This window comes from Pangasianodon hypophthalmus, chromosome 6, assembly GCF_027358585.1.
Source record: "Pangasianodon hypophthalmus isolate fPanHyp1 chromosome 6, fPanHyp1.pri, whole genome shotgun sequence".
Lineage (NCBI taxonomy): Eukaryota > Metazoa > Chordata > Actinopteri > Siluriformes > Pangasiidae > Pangasianodon > Pangasianodon hypophthalmus.
This window is the reverse complement of record NC_069715.1, coordinates 14637748-14658520: the sequence shown is the minus strand read 5'-3', so window position 1 is coordinate 14658520 and position 20773 is coordinate 14637748. Positions and strand designations below refer to the sequence as shown.

General features: G+C 40.9%; 1 protein-coding gene across 2 annotated transcripts in view; it reads left to right on the top strand.

Annotated features, from left to right (window-relative positions):
• The window catches only part of igf1ra (insulin-like growth factor 1a receptor), a 95907-nt gene that overhangs the window by 51409 nt on the left and 23725 nt on the right, over nucleotides 1–20773 (top strand). The window lies entirely within an intron of this gene.

The window sequence follows — 20773 nt, the reverse complement described above, 5'->3', positions numbered from 1 at the left end:
AGCTGAGGACATGTACAGGCTTGTTCCAGTCTGTTAATATTTCAATATCAGTTTTCATCATAATTTATTCTAGCTAGCAGGATAAACAATTGCGCTTACTAAACTTACCTTATTGAGCAATTAGAGCTAATGTAGTCAAAACTCAGAGGTCTATATTATCATAAATAGTATGTCATAACAATATGTAAAAGATAGTGCTATATTGTGCCCTTGATATGAAGTTAGTTTTTTCTGCCGTGATAAAGTATTTTGATAGAAAAGTGTTCATTGTGTATTCAAACGGAATTCGTTCAGCTTAGGAACTTGATGAAATCTGGAGTCATAACTTTCTGTCCTTGATTGGGTTTTGTAGAGGAAGTCCTACAAATCATTTATCTCTAAGAACAGGATGTTCTTTCTGCATGGGCAGATATCTACCTGCAATCACTCTGAATTTTAGATAGTTCATGTTTGGAGACACTCCCTCTGTGTGTGTTCTTCTTTAGCAGAAGAAGCATTTATTTGTCACATATACATTACAATACAGTGAAATTCTGTCTTCATGCTTGTTAGGAAGTTGGGGTCAGAGCACAGGGTTACAGCCCTTGCTTAAGGGCAGTTTGTCAGTACTGGAGCTTGAATCTCCAACCTTTTGAACAATAACTCAGAGTCTTAGTCACCGAGGGTTTCTGGTTAGTGGTTAGAGTTAGATTTAGGTGTAGGCATAGGATTTTTGTCAACAAAAGGTCCTCACAAAGATAGTTAGACAAACGTGTGTGTGTTTGTGTATATTACTAATTGGTGTTTGAAGAAGTTGAGTTGAGCAGAATATAGGAAACGCCCTAGGCTGTATGTGTGTGCGTGTGTGTGTGTGTGTGTGTTTGTGTGGATATTCCATTGATTGAGCTGTGTGAATGGGGCTGAAGAGGGCTGTGAGTGACGAGTGCTTATTCAGGCTCCCACCAAACCTTCAGGAAACACTGGCCTGCCTTTGTAGCAAAAATACATCAGCTGTCAAGCAGAGACGGCTGTCTGTGCGCTGGAAGTTGCGGTTGCCTATTACATTTAACAAAAGGCTTCTCCATGTAGAAGAGCTTGCTGGAGTGCAGGTCGGACAATGTGGCCGTTCTGAATGCCAAAAGTGAAATGTCATTAATTTGAGTTTAACTAATGCTCGTTGGCTCGTGGATGCTGGGCTTAATTGGTGCTACATGTGTTCATCATTAATTGGTGTTTTTGTTTGTTTGGCTGTTCATGAAGTGCAGACCTGAGGGGTAAAAGAAGCCGCGTCTGGCACGAATATCTCTGTTCTGTTCTGCCGAGTGAGCGATTTACATCTTTGTTTGGCTCCGGCTAATTATACGGTGCTTTTGCCTGAAGCGTCACCCATCCTCCCTCTCTCTTTCTCTCTCTCTCTCTCTCTCTCTCTCTCGTGGAAGTCTCACAGTGCAGGAGAGCCTCTCTGTCCCCCTTCTGTACAATAAGGGTACTGCATGTTAGGCAGCAGAGCTGACTGTGTGTGTGTGCCTGTGTGTTTTGGGGGGAAGGTGTATGACAGCCTACAGGGGGACAAAAGGCATGTTTTTGAGAACGGGGGCCCTGTAGTGGGCTGCAGTTTTAGCGCTGCTGTGCCTTGTTGGTGTTGCTGCTGCGTCATGGCGGACTGTGTGTGTGTGCGTGTGTGTGTGTGTGTGTGTGTGTGCGCGCATACGGGAAGGGGTAAGGGGGGAGTCAGTCCCTGCCTTTTCAGACTGTGTCTTTATGTCAGACCTGGCTGCGTCTGTGGCACAACACTGCACAAAGGGGGCCATTGTTTGTTTGGGTGTGTGCGTGGGGGCGTTTTATTCTGTTTCAATCATCTCTGGAAATCCTGCTTCTTCGAAGTGGTTAATGCTTTGCCTGTGGCTCTTTCTTTCCCTCTTCCTTGGATAGCCGTGCATAAGCAACCCTTTATCCCTCTTACCCCCCACCTGTGCTTGCACAAGAACTGTTGTTATGGTAGTCTCGTGGGCATTGGGCAACATGTTGCTATGTCTAAGGAAAGTATTTTGTGTGTGCATGTGTGTGTGTGTGTGTGTTGGGGAGGGGGTTGTTGTTGGTGGGCGTTAGGGGCCAGGACTGGTGTTGATTGCTGTGCTGATTGGTAAGGATCTGATGTGGGCTTTTTGAGCTGTGGAGTATAGAGGCAACAATGTTTCACCTCTCCTGCCTGCACAGAACATGGCCAGCCCTCCTTAATCTGACTAACAGCTAATCATGGGGGTGGGGGCTTGACTCACACCATTTTCCTTTGCCCTTTCTCGTGCTTGCGCTCTCTCTCTCTCTCTCTCTCTCTCTCTCTCTCTCTCCCCTCATCCTACTGCGTGCCAGACAATAGACACCTGTCTGGTCCAGATATCAATCCATGTTATTCAGACCTATCTACACCACCCACTGTTTACATCTCTCTCTGTCTCTCTCTCTGTCTGTCTCTCTCTCTCTGTCTCTCTCTATCTCTTACACACACTGAAATTATAATATATATATATATATATATATATATATATATATATATATATATATATATATATATATATATATATCATATATTAGCCAATCAGCCATAACTAAACGAGTGACAGGTGACGACAGGTGATCAATAATGTTGATCATCTCATTATAATGGCACCTGTCAAGGCTTGGGATATATTAGGCAGCAAGTGAACAGTCAGTTCTTGAAGTTGATGCGTTGGAAGCAGGAAAAATGGGCAAGCGTAAGGTTCTGAGCAACTTTGTCAAGGGCCAAATTGTGATGGCTAGACGACTGGGTCAGAGCATCTCCAAAACAGCAGGTCTTATGGGGTGTCCTCAGTATGCAGTTGTTAGTACCTACCCAAAGAGGTCCAAGGAAGGACAACTTGTGAACCAGCAACAGGGTCATGGGCTCCCAAGGCTCACTGCTGCAAGTGGGGAGCGAAGGCTAGCCCGTCTGGTCCGATCCCACAGAAGAGCTAAGTTGAAACTGAAAAAATTTAATGCTGGCTATGATAGAAAGGTATCAGAACACACACTGCAGCTCGGTCTGATGAATCACATTTTCTTTTACATCATGTGGATGGCCGAGTGCGTGTGTGTCACTTACCTGGGGAAGAGATGGCACCAGGATGCACTATGGGAAGAAGGCAAGCTGGCAGATGCAGTGTAATGTTATGCTGGGAAACCTTGGGTCCTGGCATTCATGTGGATGTTACTTAGACATGGGAACACCCCACAAGACCTGCAGTTTTGGAGATGTGCCAACCCAGATGTCTAGCCATCACAATTTGGCCTTGTCAGAGTAGCTCAGATCCTTACACTTGCCCATTTTTCCTGTTTCGAATGCATCAACTTCAAGAACTGACTGTTCACTTGCTGCTTAATATATCCCACCCTTTGACAGGTGTCATAGTAATGAGATAATCAATGATACTCACTTCACCTGTCAGTGGTTTTAATGTTATGGCTGATTGGTATCTGTTTAGCCAACATACTCCGCTGCGAAGGACTAGTGTCCTGGTTTCCTGTTGTTTTTCTCAAGAGGGCTCTGTATAAAACTGCAGCTTTGACCAGGATAAAGTATTTAATAAAGGTAAATGAATGAACAGTAACATACTGTGTATAAAAATTCTGCACACTCCTGTTAAAATTGCAGGGTTTTGTGATGTAAAAAAAAATCCAGTTTGATAGATCTGGAGCATTTTTGCGAGGAAGTGTGGAATAAAATTGCCAAATCAAGATGTCGGTAGACTCTTACCCAAAAAGACTGAGTAATATTTTACTAGCAAAAGGTCCTTTAACAAAGTGTTAGTAAAGGAGTATGTACAATTATGCAACCAGGTAACTGTAAGTATGCCAACCCCCCACCCTACCCCCCAAAATTTCTGTCTGTTTTTCACCTGAATTTTGTTTGTTGCTATATCACATTAAAGGTGGAAAAAGATCTGAAATGATTTATCTTTGTTTCATTTTTTATATGACAGAAAAATGCAATTTTAACAGGGGTGCATATACTTTTAATATCCACCGTACCTTATTGACAAACCAGCACTTTTTGAATCCCTAGCATAGTGGCCTCGTAATACTAAAAGCCTTCATGTTAACAACATAGTTAACGTCATGGAATATCAACCAGTGGATCAGTATCTATGACGTCAGGATAGACCACCTTGGTAGGGGCAGAGGTTTATGGTCACCACGCCAGTCTGATCTCTTCTTCTTCTCTTCTTTTCTCTTTTAGCTTATGATACTGTACACGTTCACTGCAAAGCAAATAAGAGCAAATAAGTCCACATTCCTCATACCTTCACATTTCCTATATGTCCCCTGGGCAGTATATCAGCTTAGACGGTGGAGGAGAATGTTCTAGACCCGCGCCCCCTGTGTCCATGAAAGGCCATCTGCTATATGACCCTTGGGAGACATCAGAGGCTCCCCTGTCAAGCAGTGCTTTGAAATGACCGTAATGATTGATTTCATGGGTCCTGATTAAATGGCTCTATTCTTGTGAGGGTGTTTGTATGTGAGAGACATGAGAGAGAGAGAAAGAGAGAGAGAGAGAGAGAGAGCATTAACAAAAAAAAGGAGCATGACTAGTAACAGAGTGTTGTTTCGTCATTGAGATTGTGTGACAGTGGCTAAGACACCGTGATTAACTTACAAAATTGTTCAAATCTAAAAGTTTTTTTAATCAAGCAGACTTGTGTAAGTACAAGAAAATGAATAGGTTTGTGTAAGAAAGAGTTAAAGCTTTCATTCAGAGAGGAGCACAGAGAGAAAGTTTGGACTGTACACAGAGAAGGTGAAATGGGGAGAATAGAATAATGATGTCATCAGCAGCCAATCATGAGTAGGAGCTGGGGAGGGCTGTCAGCTGTCCTGTTCCATCCACATCACACACACACACACACACACAAACACACACACACACTTTTGTCTTACTATCCTTGTGAAGAACTTCCAATGATATAATTATTAAAGTTTTGCCTACACCCATATCTAACACGAACCTCAGTAACTGAAAGGCTTCTTTAGGTTTTTAAATAAAAGTTGCTGTTTATGAAAAAAAAACAAAATGTCCCCACAAGGTCAAAACTGTCAGTCAAAATGTCAGTCACACTCTGTCTGTCTGTTCCTCCAACTAAAATATTTGTCACTCCTATCATATTTGTTCCTTTTGTGACAGAACTGTCACATTTTCTCATTAAAGGGCACAGCTGAAAGGCCACTTGAACGTAACTGCTATTGTTAATGTCAAAAGTCATTAAAGATTACAAAATGGAGGTTATTCATATTTGAGTTACATTTGAGTATGCTGGAAACTTTAGCTGGATGTTTAGAGAGGTTGAAAAGGAATGGAGAATTCATGACGTACAGTTTACACACTTTGGCTACCATTTTATTTGGCCGACAATAAATAAGCACACATTATTGACCTGAATTTTTTACAGTTCACTAATAGTTGCTTGGTGTAATGTTTTTAATGCCATCTTTATTCTCACCCACCTAAAAAATATGTGGCAGTAAGGGGGTGTTAAACACAGCCCACTGAGCCACCAGTTCGAGGAAACGAGTGCAGATGAGGGGAAGTCATCAAACGCCACTCACTTCCTTCCTCTCATTTGGAAAGATGGATCTGTTGTTCCCCTGTCAGCTGTAAAAAAGAAATTAGTTCTCCTGCTTCATGAAATCCCTCCCGAACTATAGTGAGCTGAAATTTACAGTAATGAAGTACATTTCATAAAGCTACATTTGGGAGTTGCACCAAGCTTTCCATGACAAACAGAGGCCAAAAAGAGGTGTTTGGGCTATTTAACTGCGGCTTGCCGCCACAGTTACCGGTCCAGCCGGAGCCTTGTCAGCGGAGCACACATGAAAGCAGGGAGAAACAAAAGCAGAGAAAGAAGCAGGGGTGGCCGGGTTTGCTCAGCTCGCTCCAACCAGCTGCTGTTTCTAAAGAGGACCACAGCACGAGGCTTGTCCCTCTCTCAGAACAAAAAGAAGGGCCACACACATAAGCCTTATTTTTCTCCTCCCTTCTCCCAAATTAAATAGTATAAAAGAATACAAGTGTGCCATGAGTGTGTGTGTGGGGAGCCAGATGCCGAATGTTAAGTAGCTGGGGATGCCAGAGAAAAATGTGGCAGACGTGTACCGGCCACTCAAAGAAGAACAAAAGGGAGACGAGCCAATACAACAGGAGAGCTGTAGAAGAGCGGGAGAAAGGGAGGGAGACTGCAGAGGGAGCTCAGATTAGGACGAGGCATCTTGTCAGACAGAGTGCCCTTGACAACCTGTTGAAGTCTCACCTAAGATGGAGAAAACACCTGAGCTGTAACACAGCCACGGAGGATTCCCACCTTCCTATCTTTGTATCTCACACCCTACAAACCCACACACACACACACACACACACACATACCATTCGTCTGAGAAGAGTGATTGTTTTCCTAAATGGAAACAATGGAAAAATACTTGAAGCCACATTATATTTTATATAATGTGGCTTTGATTATTTAAGTTAATGCCAAATACACATTTGTAATATTAGTTGTAAATGTTCTAGCAGGATTTGTGTGTGTGTGTGTGTGTGTTTCTGTGCTGGTGGTACAGTAAACACAGCTTGGCATAGGCTAAACTGTGGCTAAACACACACACACGCTCATGTTATGCTTTAATGATTCAATGCTAGGGAAAAATGAAATCGGAAAGGAGATAAAGGTTGAAGATTCTTTGCTGTCACATGCATTGCATGACACATGCATCTGTGTTCTGCTGTTCTCATTGCAGCAATGCAGTGTTTATAATCACTACAGGTTCTGTTACACACACTCAGACCGTGTATTGAAATATACTAATGACTGTTAACTGCAGTTGATAATCACCCTTGACATGTCCCTTAGGATAATGATTGTTTCTGTTTCTGTCTCTGACGTACCTGCAGCGAACTGTGGCTTTCCCCACAGGAGCAGGATAAACTCAAAGCTCTGAGCTGCCAGGAAACTCCCTGAATCTAATAAAGCAGATCTGAGAAGCGGAATATTTTTAGCAACCCCGTACACTGAGAGGAAACGCTGCTGGATCTGCAGAAGCTTAAAAAAAAAGCATCACTTTATTTGCATTAGCTTGCCAGTGGCATGCTTTCAGGATTGCAGCCTTGGCGTTCTCCACCTCTCGGCAGGGCTGCTAATTGCTGTCGATTTAGGCTTGGAACTTGATTTTGATGGTCTGTTTCGGTTAATGTTGGAGGTGTGTACAGGAAGAGATGTTCCCCTATTGAGATTAGAAGAGTGGATTAGCATTTGGGGCAGCGGGGGTATGGAAGGTCATGTCTCAAATCTTGATAGTGAGCTTGGATGAAAGTCCAGTTCCAGCAAATATAACTCGTTTTTCCACAAACAGGACATCTGAGATCTGGATGACCCAGTGAGAGATAGAGAGAACTTCCTGCCTTAATGGAGGATGTAGAGGCTGTCTAGGGATCATTACCCAAAACCCCACCAGAGCCATAAACAATTAGTTTTGCAAACCAGACCGCTAAAATTTGATTGACTATTTTGACTGACATGGCAGGTGAGGAACCATTTTCTAGTAACCTGCTGGCAAATCCCATCTACTCACCACTACCAGCTTCACAAAAACCTCTGTAATAAGACAGAGTTCTGTGAACATTTTGCCAGGCCTGTGGCTATCTCTTTGCTATCTTTGCTCTGTAAAACTCATTGTGTTGCAGTGTTTCAAAAGTTTGTTTTCTCACTGGAGCATAGAAGTGTGTATACAGTGAAGTATGGTGAACCAGTCAGATTGTAACCTTCAGGATTCTGAAGGTTGTGGCCAGAAAAACGTACAAACGATATGAGCTGCTCTGTGGCACGTGAACAGACTGTCTGAGGCTGAGACTACAGAAGAATAAACGATATACTATTGCAAAAACCATGTAAATGAATAATGTACTGTCCAAAACAGATCATGTCCTCGTCATCTCTAAGTTTTATAGACAGTGGCAAAGTAACACCTCCACTAAAATAGTTACATATAGTTCATATTTCAGTCTTGTTTGTGGGAAAATTATTCAAATTTGATTTAATGGTATCGGAAAAAATCTTTGAGAATGAGCTTCATGTTTGTGCACAGTGTGCTTGACCGTATCAGCTTAAATAATCTAGATCAGCTTAAATAATTGCAATTAGCTGATTATGTATTATTCAGTCCACCTCATTTTTTAGTAGTTTTACAGTAAGTGAGCTTTTCCAGCAGTGAAATTGTGCCACCAATACATGAAGTAAAATCACATGCTTTGATAATTGTCATGCTTGTAAGAATAAAAGAAAAGAAGGTTGTTGTCATGGCAAGCAGAAATGGTGCAGAAATGACGCACACAGGTTTAAGCTATTGAATTTTTCTTCAGCAGAAATTCAGTGGTGTCAAATCATACACTACATACTTAGCACTGCAGAGAGACATGCTGCTGTGAGATATGTAAGAGCAGCAAAGAAAAACATGGAGTTCTGTAACAGATGGCATGGCCTACATAGAGCCCTGATCATCAAGGCTGTCTGAGAGCTGTAGAGACAGAAGAAAGTGAGATGAAGTCTACAGAACTGTGGCAAGTTCTCCATGATACCTGCAACAGTGTTCTAGCTGATATTCTTATAAAACTGCACAACAGTGTACTTAAGATGTTGACCAAGTGTTGATTTTGATTCATTTTCATTTCATTATTTTTGAAAGCATCTTTGTTTTACTGATGTGCCTAAGACTTTTGCATAATACAGTATTAAGGTCTGCACAGGAACTTAAAACAACTGGAACATTAATGTGATTTATACAAATTAATGACATGTACGTTGATGGTTCATGGTTTTCTCTAAGCAGACGTAGGTAAGTCCACCTAAGTCCAGTAAATACACTGTAACTCTTGCACATCTCTTCACTAAAATGGTCATAGATGACATCTGTATTGCAAATAGATTCCATTTGAGCTAGAAGAGTTTTATACACTGTTATTTTAAGCAATGGTTTTCAGCGTTATTTAATATAGGTATGATACAGTAAAGAACAGCAGCAGCTCTCATTAAGCATTAGTGATTTAACGGTTGTGCTCAGTGGCCATAGTAGAAGTGAAGATCCTGCCTTGAGTTTTGTGGATTGCCCTCATAATGTGTGTGTGTTTAAGTAGTTTCTTCACAAAATAGATTGTGTGTGTGTGTGTGTTGTATAGCACTGTTGAGGGGATTCAGTTACTAAAACTCACATAAAATTCAAACCGGCTGTGTGGTATATCAAATTTATGTAAACTCTCCTAAGGCTGTCAAGCATGTGCACAGTATACATATAGGATCTTTAACATACTGTGTAGCCATTCATTCATCTTCAGTAACCACTTTATCCTGGTCAGGGTTGCATGAATCCAGAGCCGGAGGGATGGAACACTGATGATCCAGAGGGAACAGTGGGAGTGAGGCGGGAATACACCAGATTTTGCCACCCCATGAGATATATATATATATATATATATATATATATATATATATATATATATATATATATATATATATATATAACACAACATATTAACAATAAACAAACAGCTTAGCAGCATCTATAAAGAAGATGGAAGGATGGAAGCAATGGTGTACATGTGTAGGAGTTAAAGAGCGAATGTTTCAGAGTTTGGGTCATGGGAAATACCATGCATACCTGAACGTAGAGACCATTGAATGCTTTGTTTCAGAGTAATGCTTGTATCTGTATAAGCGTAGTAACATAGAGACCATTGAATGCTTTGTTTCAGAGTAATGCTTATATCTGTATCTGTGTATGTGTATGTCTGTGTATATAGGAGTGTTTTTTTTAATCCACTCCTGCTCTCTGTGGAGGATTTGGGTTCTAATTTGAGGATGTGGTCAAATGTATATGTAGCGGTTCTGAGTCCACAAATGGTCCACTGTCAAAAAGACTTGAGATGACTTGAAAGTAACCGGAGATGTAGATCAGAATACACACCAAATCATCAGGCCTTACTGGTTGGTATCCGGTTGTTTCGATCATTATTTGAAGTGTCTGGTTCAGGAAAGGATTTGAAATAAGTGATGGTGGGTTCAGGATAAGTGTTTATGAGGGTTCAGGAATGATTCTTTACTTCATATGAGATATGAGACCTCTGGACACCCAAAATGCATCTGAACCAGCATCCTCACAGTAACCAAGCCAATTCTCTACAGTTTGCTCTTACCAAGTTCTACACAACATTGTGGTGGTCTCATGCAACATATGCATCATGTCAGTCAGCATAACACATGTTCATGACAAAAATAAATCAACATATTGGATTATCTTATCCAATACCAATCCACTATTTCAGGCCAGTATCACCACCAATACCAGTACTCAGTATTGGATGAGCAGTAAGTGCTGATTAAGTGGTCATGTGGTTACTGATGAATTAATGCTTCAGATTGACCAGAGTGAATTTAGTTTTGAAGAGTGTATCCTATCAAATAACCTGTGTGATATGCTTGTTCTTTTTTTTTTTTTAAAGGAAAAGGTCTAAAAACATGCGTACACTTCTACACTCATCAAGAAATAAAGCTTCTATGAATTGGCTAATTGAAAACTTCCACATAAGCACACAAGCTCCCCCTCCTCCTGATAAACTGTCGCTTGGCCTGTATTTGCATATTTGGACCTAGAATTTTCTTATTTTTTATCACGCAACAACACTTGCCTGTCACTTGTTCAAGACTAACTGTGATTTTCCAACAAGGTTTTCCATTTCCCATTTCTTAGAAGTAGGCAGCAAATGAATTTCCCCAAAATGATTTACTTATAATAACATGTCTTGGCTGGTTTTCTTGAATGTTGGGTATGGACTGTAGGATGAGTGGCTGGGTCAAATAAAGTTCAACCTAATGCATCTCGTGAACTGATTAGTCCGACGCATTTCAAGGCAAATGTTGACAAGTGCACTTTGTTCCCCCAGTGGAATGAAGTGCATGTTGAAAAGTTTAGGCTACTTTTAAAAGCCAGGACCATAAATTATAATCAAGTTTTAGGCCCTGCTTGGATATGTTATGGCTGGATCTGTATGTTTATATATTAACTGTTTCTAAGTTCATTTCATGGACTACAACAAGAACATTTTGCTCACAGAGGCACATAGTATGGTCTTTATGTGAGCTGGAAGGAAAGAGTGTTTGTACAACACTCTTACTATACAATTAGAAAAGCTATGTAGGCTATTTTTTTTTAAATAAAACTTGTGTTTTCTCCAATAAAAGGGCAATTCCATGCAAATGTCAACCTTGCCATGGAAGAATAAAGGATAAAATTGCACGTACAGGAAAAAAAAATCACTTTTAAATTATCCACTTAGGTCTATATTTAACTGTTCTAACCAACAAATATAAGAGACACTCCACATAGAACAGCGTGTTTCAGCCAGACTATTCTTTTTCAAGAGCGATATCAGACCCGTTTTTCAACTTAATGGAGTTGGATTGGAGGGGATTTATTCATTTATTCATGTTGAGTAACAGGTTTATCCATGGAATACTGCATGCGAAACAGGAATGCACTCTGGATACGACGCCAGTCCATGGCAGGGCACCATGCACACACACTTATACACCTATTTGTGCGTTTCTTAAAAATGTGTTGGCACAACAGAAAAGCATTAACCGGGAAATTGCGCATTTGAATCACGACCGTGCTACAGCCATTCGTGGCCGAGCCAAGGCCATGCTCTCTGGGTTGGAGGGATGGCATTACTCTCTGAGGACTATCGAGTATGTGGAAGAGGGTAGATAGCACTTTCCTTTAAGTGTGTTGCGCTGTTCTGTGATGCAGCACGAGCAGGAGTTTGAAAAGATATGGTTTGCTGGGTTTAGGTATTTCGGAGGAAGCATGTGTTAGCCATCACCCTCCCCGGGGAGTAGTTGATAGGGGAGAGCTGGCTGCTTGGTGGGATTAGGCAGGTGACCAAAGAGAGGTGGGGAGAAAAATGTGAAAAATTAATAAACTGATACTAGCTGTTACATGCACATGAATATTTTACTATTTTTCTGCATTCTTCTGAAGGGCTCTGTGAGCATGAATTACTCAATAGTGTTATGCTTCTGCAGGACATGAGACCCTGAGTTCTCATGTCACATTTATAATGCTCAGGACATTTTGAGCACTACATCTTCTGATGACAAATCACCAGTAATTTGTATTGGTTGTTTTTTTTTCCTTTGATTACTTCAGCGATAAACTGAAGGAGGTACAGCAGTATCCATGCCAACACGTTGGCTGTTTATGTTGAAAGCTGGGAAGTTGCATTGTTTCCCCGAACATTTGTGCCAGATAGCTTTCAGAAAACATGCTGATGATGTGCTTTGAGCTCTCCATCCCGTATTTCACCAATAACATTTCATCTGATGCTTTGAACACGGCTTATCTGGCTGTTTGGCTGCGCCAGGGAGAACTTGTTTACCACATTTCTCCTCCAGACTCAATAACATGTCAATCACTGACAGCCCCCTCCTTCCCACCAAGCCCGCTGCTGCTGCTCTACGATTGGTCAAGCCAACATTCCTCTCAGTTTACCTCGTAGCCCTGCTGCTCTCACAATGGGTGATCAGATCTCGAGCAGTCTGACCGCATTTACACCATCAGCATGTGGTTTTAACCATCCAGGGTGCATTACTTTAAAATGCAGTTGTCTAATTATGTTGGCATCCATCCATATTTTATATGAACATTCACAACCTAAATGTGAAAGCTACAGTATTTAGACAGATCGGATAACCCAGAGGGCCTCATGGCAGCGTGATTCAGCTGCTACCACAGTGTTGAGAACAGTGTTGCAAGTATTTTAAATGCAGCTATGGCAATGAAGAAATAACACACTTATTTTGTGTTGTAGATTATTGTGTACAGTATGGCTCATGTCAGTAAAAATCTTTGCACGCTCTACATTTAAACATTTTTGTTTAAATTACCTTATTTGAAATACTGTAAAATGCGAAAATACAACTTTATACTATATTATTCTAGATGTTATTCTAGTAACATTCTCTGTAATCTAAGTGAGAAAGACCAAATTTCTTAGCACACTAATTAGGCACTTATAACACAGCACATTTGTTTTACAGTTAGTTCTAGCACTGTCTATGTGTGTTTTATCTATAGGCTTAACATGTTTACCCTGCAAGTGCACCTGTCTTTAATAAAGCACTCATTTAGAGTCCCATTAGGATCCGAAAGCAATAAGTTGCACAAGAATTTAGCTCTCCTTATTTAATCATTTTGTTTGGCCTGTGGTAATAATAGGGATAAACCATAAACGCCAGGTGTTCCAGTAATTTTTGACTGGAAATGTATATCACAGTATACACATTTATGAAAACATGATCTAAGCTGAAAGGACTATTAACCACATTAAGATTTCTTTTTAAATTTGAATAGTCATGTAAGTTGCAATGGAAAAGCAAAAGAATAAATCTATAAAAAAGGCAGCCTAGAAATGCAAAAATAGCTTAATACCCTATTAAAAGGCCTCCTTAAATCACTCCAAACTAATTCCTCACCATCACATGGTCGCTGAATGTGATATGAGATACTGTCTGTGTTTTCCATTCTGCAGTGATGAAGTCTTTGCAGGGAATTTCCACAACCATGGTGTCTAGTGTTATTTCAAACACTTTCAAAAAATGCTTATTTAAAACAGTCGTTATTCAAGGAACCAAGTAATGAACACTTTGCTCATAAGATTTTATATGTCATTTTTATTTTGCGAAAAGAAAAAAAAATTAGCCGCAGTAACCAGCAAGTTGGCTTACAAATATAGGTCAAGTGTGAAACATATTAAAATTACATTTTGGAAAACTGAATATAGTAAAACTGTCAGAAGAAATGGTACGGATTGTTAAGTAATGTTTGTAAATGAGCCGACTTTAGGAAATCAGACTAAGTGAAATGTAACTGGTAAATAAAATTGGTGGCAGTATGGGTAGATTTTCTCTCTTTAGTGCCTCTGTTCATTATTCTGTTCATCATTCATTTGTGGTACTTTTTGGTTCTGTATGTAATGTGAATATGTAATAGTAGAACACAGGTTTCAGCTTCAAAACAATGGACAAGAGTCTGTTCTCTGTTCTCTTGTGCGCCCTTATCAATATATTTTTTTGATACTTAGGGCAGAAAGCATAAACAAGCCAGAACATGCATTGTCTGTTATGTGCAGCAGTTTTACAACAAGTGACATTTTAGGGCAAATACATGCATCGCCAAAAATAACTACATTTGTTGGCAAATATATTTACTACCACTTGAAATTTCTACCAATCAAAGTCACTGAGCCGTGGAAGGATGGAAAACAGTGAAGTAAGTGGAGTAAGTCTACTGTGCCTGGAGTATAGCATGTTTTCTCTGTAGTCATGTGGGTTTCCTCCAGATTCTCCAGTTTCCTCCCCAAAATATGCCAGTAGATACTAGTAGATTGGCTACTAAATTTTCCTAGGAGAAGTAGATTAAAAAAAAAATACAATATCTAGCCAATAGCCAATAGTATGGCAGCGGTACAATGCATAAAATCATGCAGATATGAGCCAGATACGAGATACGAGCCTCGGATAATGTTCGAGTAATGTTCACATCAACCATGACCTTGGCATGATTGTTGGTGCCAGACTGGCTGGTTTGGATATTTCTATAACTGCTGATCTCCTGGGATTTTCACGCACAACAGACTCTAGAGTTTACTCAGAATGGTGCAATAAAGATAAAACATCCAGTGAGCGGCAGTTCTGCGGATGGAAACGCTTTGTTGATGAGAGAGATCAACAGAGAATGGCCAGACTGGTTCGAGTTGACAGAAAGGCTACAGTAACTCACATAACCACTCTGTACAATTGTGGTGAGCAGAAAAGCAACTCAGAATGCACAACATGTCGAACATTGAGGTAGATGGGCTACAACAGCAGAAGACCACGTCAGGTTCCACTTCTATCAGCCAAGAACAGAAAGCTGAAGCTGCAGTGGGCACACGCTCACCAAAACTGTACAGGTGAAGACTGGAAAAACGTAGCCTGAAATGTGCTTGAATGCCACAACCTGTTTGAGTATTGTCGCCTCCCTTCATGGCCACAATTGGCCATCTTCTAATGGCTATGTTCAGCATGATACTGCACCATGTCGCAAAGCAAAGTTGTCTCAAACTGTTTCATGAACATGACAATCCTTCCCAGCCACCGGATCAGAATCCAGTAGAAGACTTTTGGGATGTGGTAGAACAGGAGAGTTGCAGCATGAAAGTGCACCTGAAAAATCTGCAGCAATCATGCAATGATGCAATCATGTCAACGTGAACCAGAAACTCAAAGGAATGTATCGAAAATCTTGTGGAATCCATGTCACGAGGAATTGAGGCTGTTTTGAGAGCAAAGGGAGGCGTTACCCAGTATTAATGTAGTGTTCCTAATAAAGTGCTCAGTGACTGTATAAAATACATAGGACTAGAGCACGTAATCAGCTCAATATAGTGGTGCGAGTGCTAGCACTTGCACCACTAGGATATTATGAAAAATGCACGGCTCATGCCGGTCTGCATGGCTGAAAAGCGTCTTACACGAGAATGTCTACAGGTCTTCCTGCATGATGACGAGCCATCAATCCATCCATCCAAAAAGCGTTGTTCTTTGCCACTTGATGGTTGGTACCAAAGGAAAATAATACAAAAAACAAAAAGCAAATGAACCTAGTGGCTACCATTTTGCAAACCTATGTGCACAAAGTACCCCAAGGAATTGCACAACCGATCCATGGTTTGGAAAGAATTCCTCTTTGTGAAAGCAAACCTGCGATTAAGAGCTGCTCCCCCAAACAAGCGCGGAATCAGTCTAGCATATCACAGATACATTACAAGCATGAATAAATTACACTACTCTTCAAATATACACTAGTATGCTTGTTTAACTTCTTTAAGTAAACTGGGTAGTTACTTGAATGAAATTGACATAATTATTTTGACAAATGTGAGCACATTGTGTGACTTTGTTGAGATCTCTACTGAAACCCAAGAGGAGACTTATGTGAGATTAGTGTGTCTCAGGAGAAAATCTTGAGAGACAGGAGACTTCAGAGGAAGTCCTTTTCTTGCTATTTGATCTCATTGCTGTCTAGGATAAACTACAGAGATAATAAGGAGAACTCTTTTAGAGTTAGCACAGACAGAACGTTTTAGTTTCTCTAAATGCATGCGTCAGGATGTATTCTTTTTACATCCCCTCCAGTTATGTATTGGGATATTTGGAGTGAGCTGCGTGACATGTTCATCTTTCATTGTGGTAATAACTACAAACTGCTGTTATAGAGTAAATTATAAACACATTCAGCTTGAAGTGCTTAGTTTAGCTGGCAAGGCTGATGTGATTAAAATGCATTAAAATCTGTTAATTTTATAAATAAATGTTGATGTAGGGATAAAATAACACTGGTAATTTGCGTTTGCAATGTTAGCAAAGAAAATGACTGAGTAACCTGTTTACTAGCAAGCTAAATAACTAGTACAGTGTGCCCTGGAAAAGAATATGGGACAATGCAGAGGTTGAGTGGAGATAGGGAAAAGGAGAGATGGAGTGCTTTAGCTAGGTGTGTGTATAGAATTATGCGTGGCGAGAGCGACGTTTCAGTCAGGAACACGGAGATGACGCACATTGGCGGACTCTAATTTTCTTTGCGCAGTTCTTGCTCGGCTGTGCTTAAATAGTCTAATGGTTCTCAGTGTGTGATACGCTCCATGCTCTGCAAACCACCGTGAAGAGCTCAGCAAATGATAGGATACGGCAGCGTTCCAAGTAGTCTGAATAAAAACGCTCTTATTCTGTTCATTTTTAGGTGGTTTTCTGAATGAATTTGCAAACAGTGCCTGAAATTGTTTTCCATAATGCTGACCGTCTCCGAGCATATTATTTTACCACTGAATTATAGGAATGGAAAGTAAAGTCTGTGACTGGTGATAAGAACAAGTGGATTAACATTCCGCGTTCAGATTATGCTCTTGCTCAGTACACCGGGCAGTGTTTACAGTGTGCTGCTAAAAGAGCACAAGCCCACGAATCAGAATCCAAGTGTGTCAGTAGGTTCTTGCCAGGCCACTAACGCTTTGTTTTTATATGCTTCTTATTTCCTGTGCTCTCTCTGAGGAATGTTACAGTGTGGCGACTGGAAGAAGCCCTTGTGCCCACAATTTGTTTCATCCCTGAGGCGAATGTGCATACGTGCCACTCGGCATATTGCAGTGATTTGGAGTGCAGCAGTGGCTGTGTGCTGTCTGACCTGGGTGTTTTCACAGAGAGGGGGAGGGCTGGGCTCTTCGCTGCTCAGCGTGTGCCCGTGTTTTTGTTTTCTCTGCAGTGCCAGTCCGAAATGGTAGTGAGGAGGGGTTTTCTGTCTCTCTTTCCTGCATAGATAAAGAGGCACGAGCCATTTCATCGGCTCACATCACATTCCCAGCAGGCTGTGTGGCTCTCTCTCTGTCTCTTAGGTCACTGAAATTGTATAAACAACATAAAGAACAGAACTGAAGCGTGCGCTGGTCTAATGTAAACTCAGGAAGACTTCTTCCATCTTCCGTCAAATCTACCATCAAATTCCGTAACGTGTATTTGAGGGAATCATTTTGTCATATTACAGCCTTGCTCAAATTATTTTTTAGCATTATTTTGTAAAAAATACTTTACAATGAAACAGATTTTTAAAGTTTTAGAAATTTATTAAGCATAAAAAGAATAAATATCATATTTACCCCAGTATTCAGAGACACAGGTGTATTTGATTTAATTGATCATCCCTCAGATGATAAAAGTTCACCTGTGTTAAGAGCAAGCCACGAGGTCAGAGGAATTGTCTGTAGATCTGAGTTGATTGGACATCGGTCTGTAAAAAGCATAACATTATATAATTCATAATTCAAAGCAAAAAAAAAAAACATGAGGTCGAAGGAATTGGTTGTAAATCCTCTGAGACAGGTTTGTGCCATGGTGCAGATTTGGGAAGGGAACCAGAAAAATTGTGTGGATTTGAAGGTCCTTAAGAATGCAATGGCTTCCATCACAATTTTTTTTTACACTTTATTTTGGGGTTGTCCTGAAATCGCCCAAAAAAACCTCAAATACCACTCTGAGGGAACTCTAGTGAATTTCCATGTGGAGACAGGACAAGAGACAACACTCAGTAAAACATGGCTGCTTGTTGGGGTTTTCTCAAAGGCACCTAAAGGACCTCTGATTTCTCCTTTAAGACTGTGGGTCGTTCATCTGAGTAGGCTGAAGCCCACCATGCCTGGCAAAGCTGCGTATGGAGCACAGTCGGTAAAAATAAAGGAGCAAACCCCCTCTTTACATTTGTGTTTTCTCACTATGGGAAATGAGGCCAGCTAACAGTACACAGGCTGTGAAATGGTACATTCTCTCTGTCTTTCTCTCCATCTCCATCACTGCCTCCCCTTTCTCCCAGAACCTCAACAGAAGGTATGCATGTTTGAGATGTTTTCCCCAATCAGGGAATCTGTAGAAGCAGTGTGAAGCTTTTTCGCTGCAGAACAACAGCAGCTTGCGTTTGCCTTGGCTGCCCTCTTTTGGTCATATTCTTAGCAGAAGATCAGCCTCCTCCCATTTCCTCTCCTCCCTCCTCTCCTCTGCAGCAATGCTGATATTCTGCGGGTTATGTGTAAGAGCGAAAAGCTCCTACATGCAGCCTCATTTTTGGAGCGTTCTAAAGTAATGCCATTCTAGGTGAGGGAGATATTTGTGGGGAACACAGTGAGCACTTGATTGCATCTGGATTTAGAGCCAGAAAGAATGCAGCTATTAATAGCCTATAAAAGGGCAACATGGCTATTTAAGGCAGAGCAGCTCTAACTTGGTATATTGGAATCTGCACCACACTCTCGGTATCACTGCCATAAATTTATGACTTTGAGAAAGGTGATCAAAGTCTGCTTTGTCTCACAAACCGAGGCAGTGGATTTGAAAACGCAAACAAGGTTATAACTAGAATAATGTTGGATTAGCATTTCTGGCATACTGTCTCTTACCTGTGGCAGAATTATCCAGTAATTCCTCTTTGCTTAGTGTAGCTTGTGATCTGGCAGGACGTGGGCAAAAATGTGGGAAAATGGCAGGAGTGTTTTTGTGTGTGTGTGTGTGTGTGTGTGTGTGTGTGTGTGTCAGCTCTATCCTTAGTTGGGTAATGAGATATTATGTGAAATATTTATGTCCAGGTTAACCCTCTTTGCTAGTGTAAGGCATATATGGGGATCACTCAAATGAAGATTCTGTGACATACATACACATCTGCACAGAAGCAGTATTAATTACAGCAATAAACACATCTGTCACATTTTCCCAGTCAGTCAGAGCGCTACATGTCCATAAATAAGGGAGGGAAATGTTTCATTCAGACGTGTTGTTGGTAATGCCTCTGGAGTGTGCCACACACAGTGCCAAGAGCCCGTTGCCTGGCAACCGTGATCGCCTGTCTTCTTGCTGGCGTTGTCTTGTGGAGCTGGCTGTCTAGCACAAGGCTTCTAGTGATGCATCAGTGCTTAACATGCGTTGTGCCTTCTTCAGCATGCTGGGATGTGTTTCCAAATATGAGTGTCATGGGTGCGTTTAGAGCCGAGTATCAGCAGCTCAGGTCGCCCTCACTCACAGCTTTCCTGTTAACAGTCGGGACTTTTCTCTTTCTGCCGTTCAATAACTTAGTCTGTCAGAAAGATTCTCATATTGATCAAAGGTTTGGAGACAATAGGGTCAGTTCCCTCAGCTCTCCGACAATCCTTACTGACTACATCTAAACGCTGAAAAGTCAATAAGATTTTTTGATGAACACCTAATTTGAAACACACCTATTCTCGTTCTCCACTTTCTCTCCACATTTTTGTTTTACTTTCAAGTTTCTCACGCTCTAACGCAAGCCGATCCTACTTGGATGCAAGCGAGCCAAAGGCAAGTACTTGGACGCCAGATTATATCTACTTTGGGAAATATCATGGTGTCGCCTACCACTCCTTTAACACGTCAATGTTATTCGAAAGCCCTTTTCCACATTTATATCTGCTCCTAGAAACGAGGAATATGCAAAGGCCAGAGACAAAGACTAAGCATAAACAAAGCACTGTAGAAACAACATTGTGTTTAAGATGAATATGAATGTGGTCTAATTTCTCCTGTGAAATATGCAAATATCCTAGCCAAGTAGGATAAATAAGCTAATTAACTACGTGGGAACTTAGACAGCTGTCAGCAAGGCGAGAAAAAGATTACCAGATACTGTTTAGCTAATTGTACAAAGACGCCATAAAAGGTGTGTCACCTCACCAGTTATGAAATGAGCTGTCATCCTTTTTTCCATGTCGTTCTTTGCTGTGTGGTTTGTTTTGGAATAATTTGATGATTCTCTATCCTGTAGGTGACTTCGTTCTCCCTAAAGCCAGTCTGATGTGAACACAGTGCAGATTATAGTTAAATTAGTTCAGTGTAAGCCAGAATATCTGTGGAGATAGGTTTGATTGACCTGATCACATTCCTGTTGTTATGCGTGCTACATGCATTTATGTCTCCACTGTAGAGATTTGTATAACACCTTGCCCTACAGGCATGTGTTGAACAGCCACCACGTAGGCTGTCTGGGGTTATTGTAAGTGTTTACTTTGTCATGTCATGTCTGTAAAACACTTATGTTAAAGTTGGGTCTGTTCAGTTAAAGCTCCTGGGCCGCTGTGAGCCTGACAGGC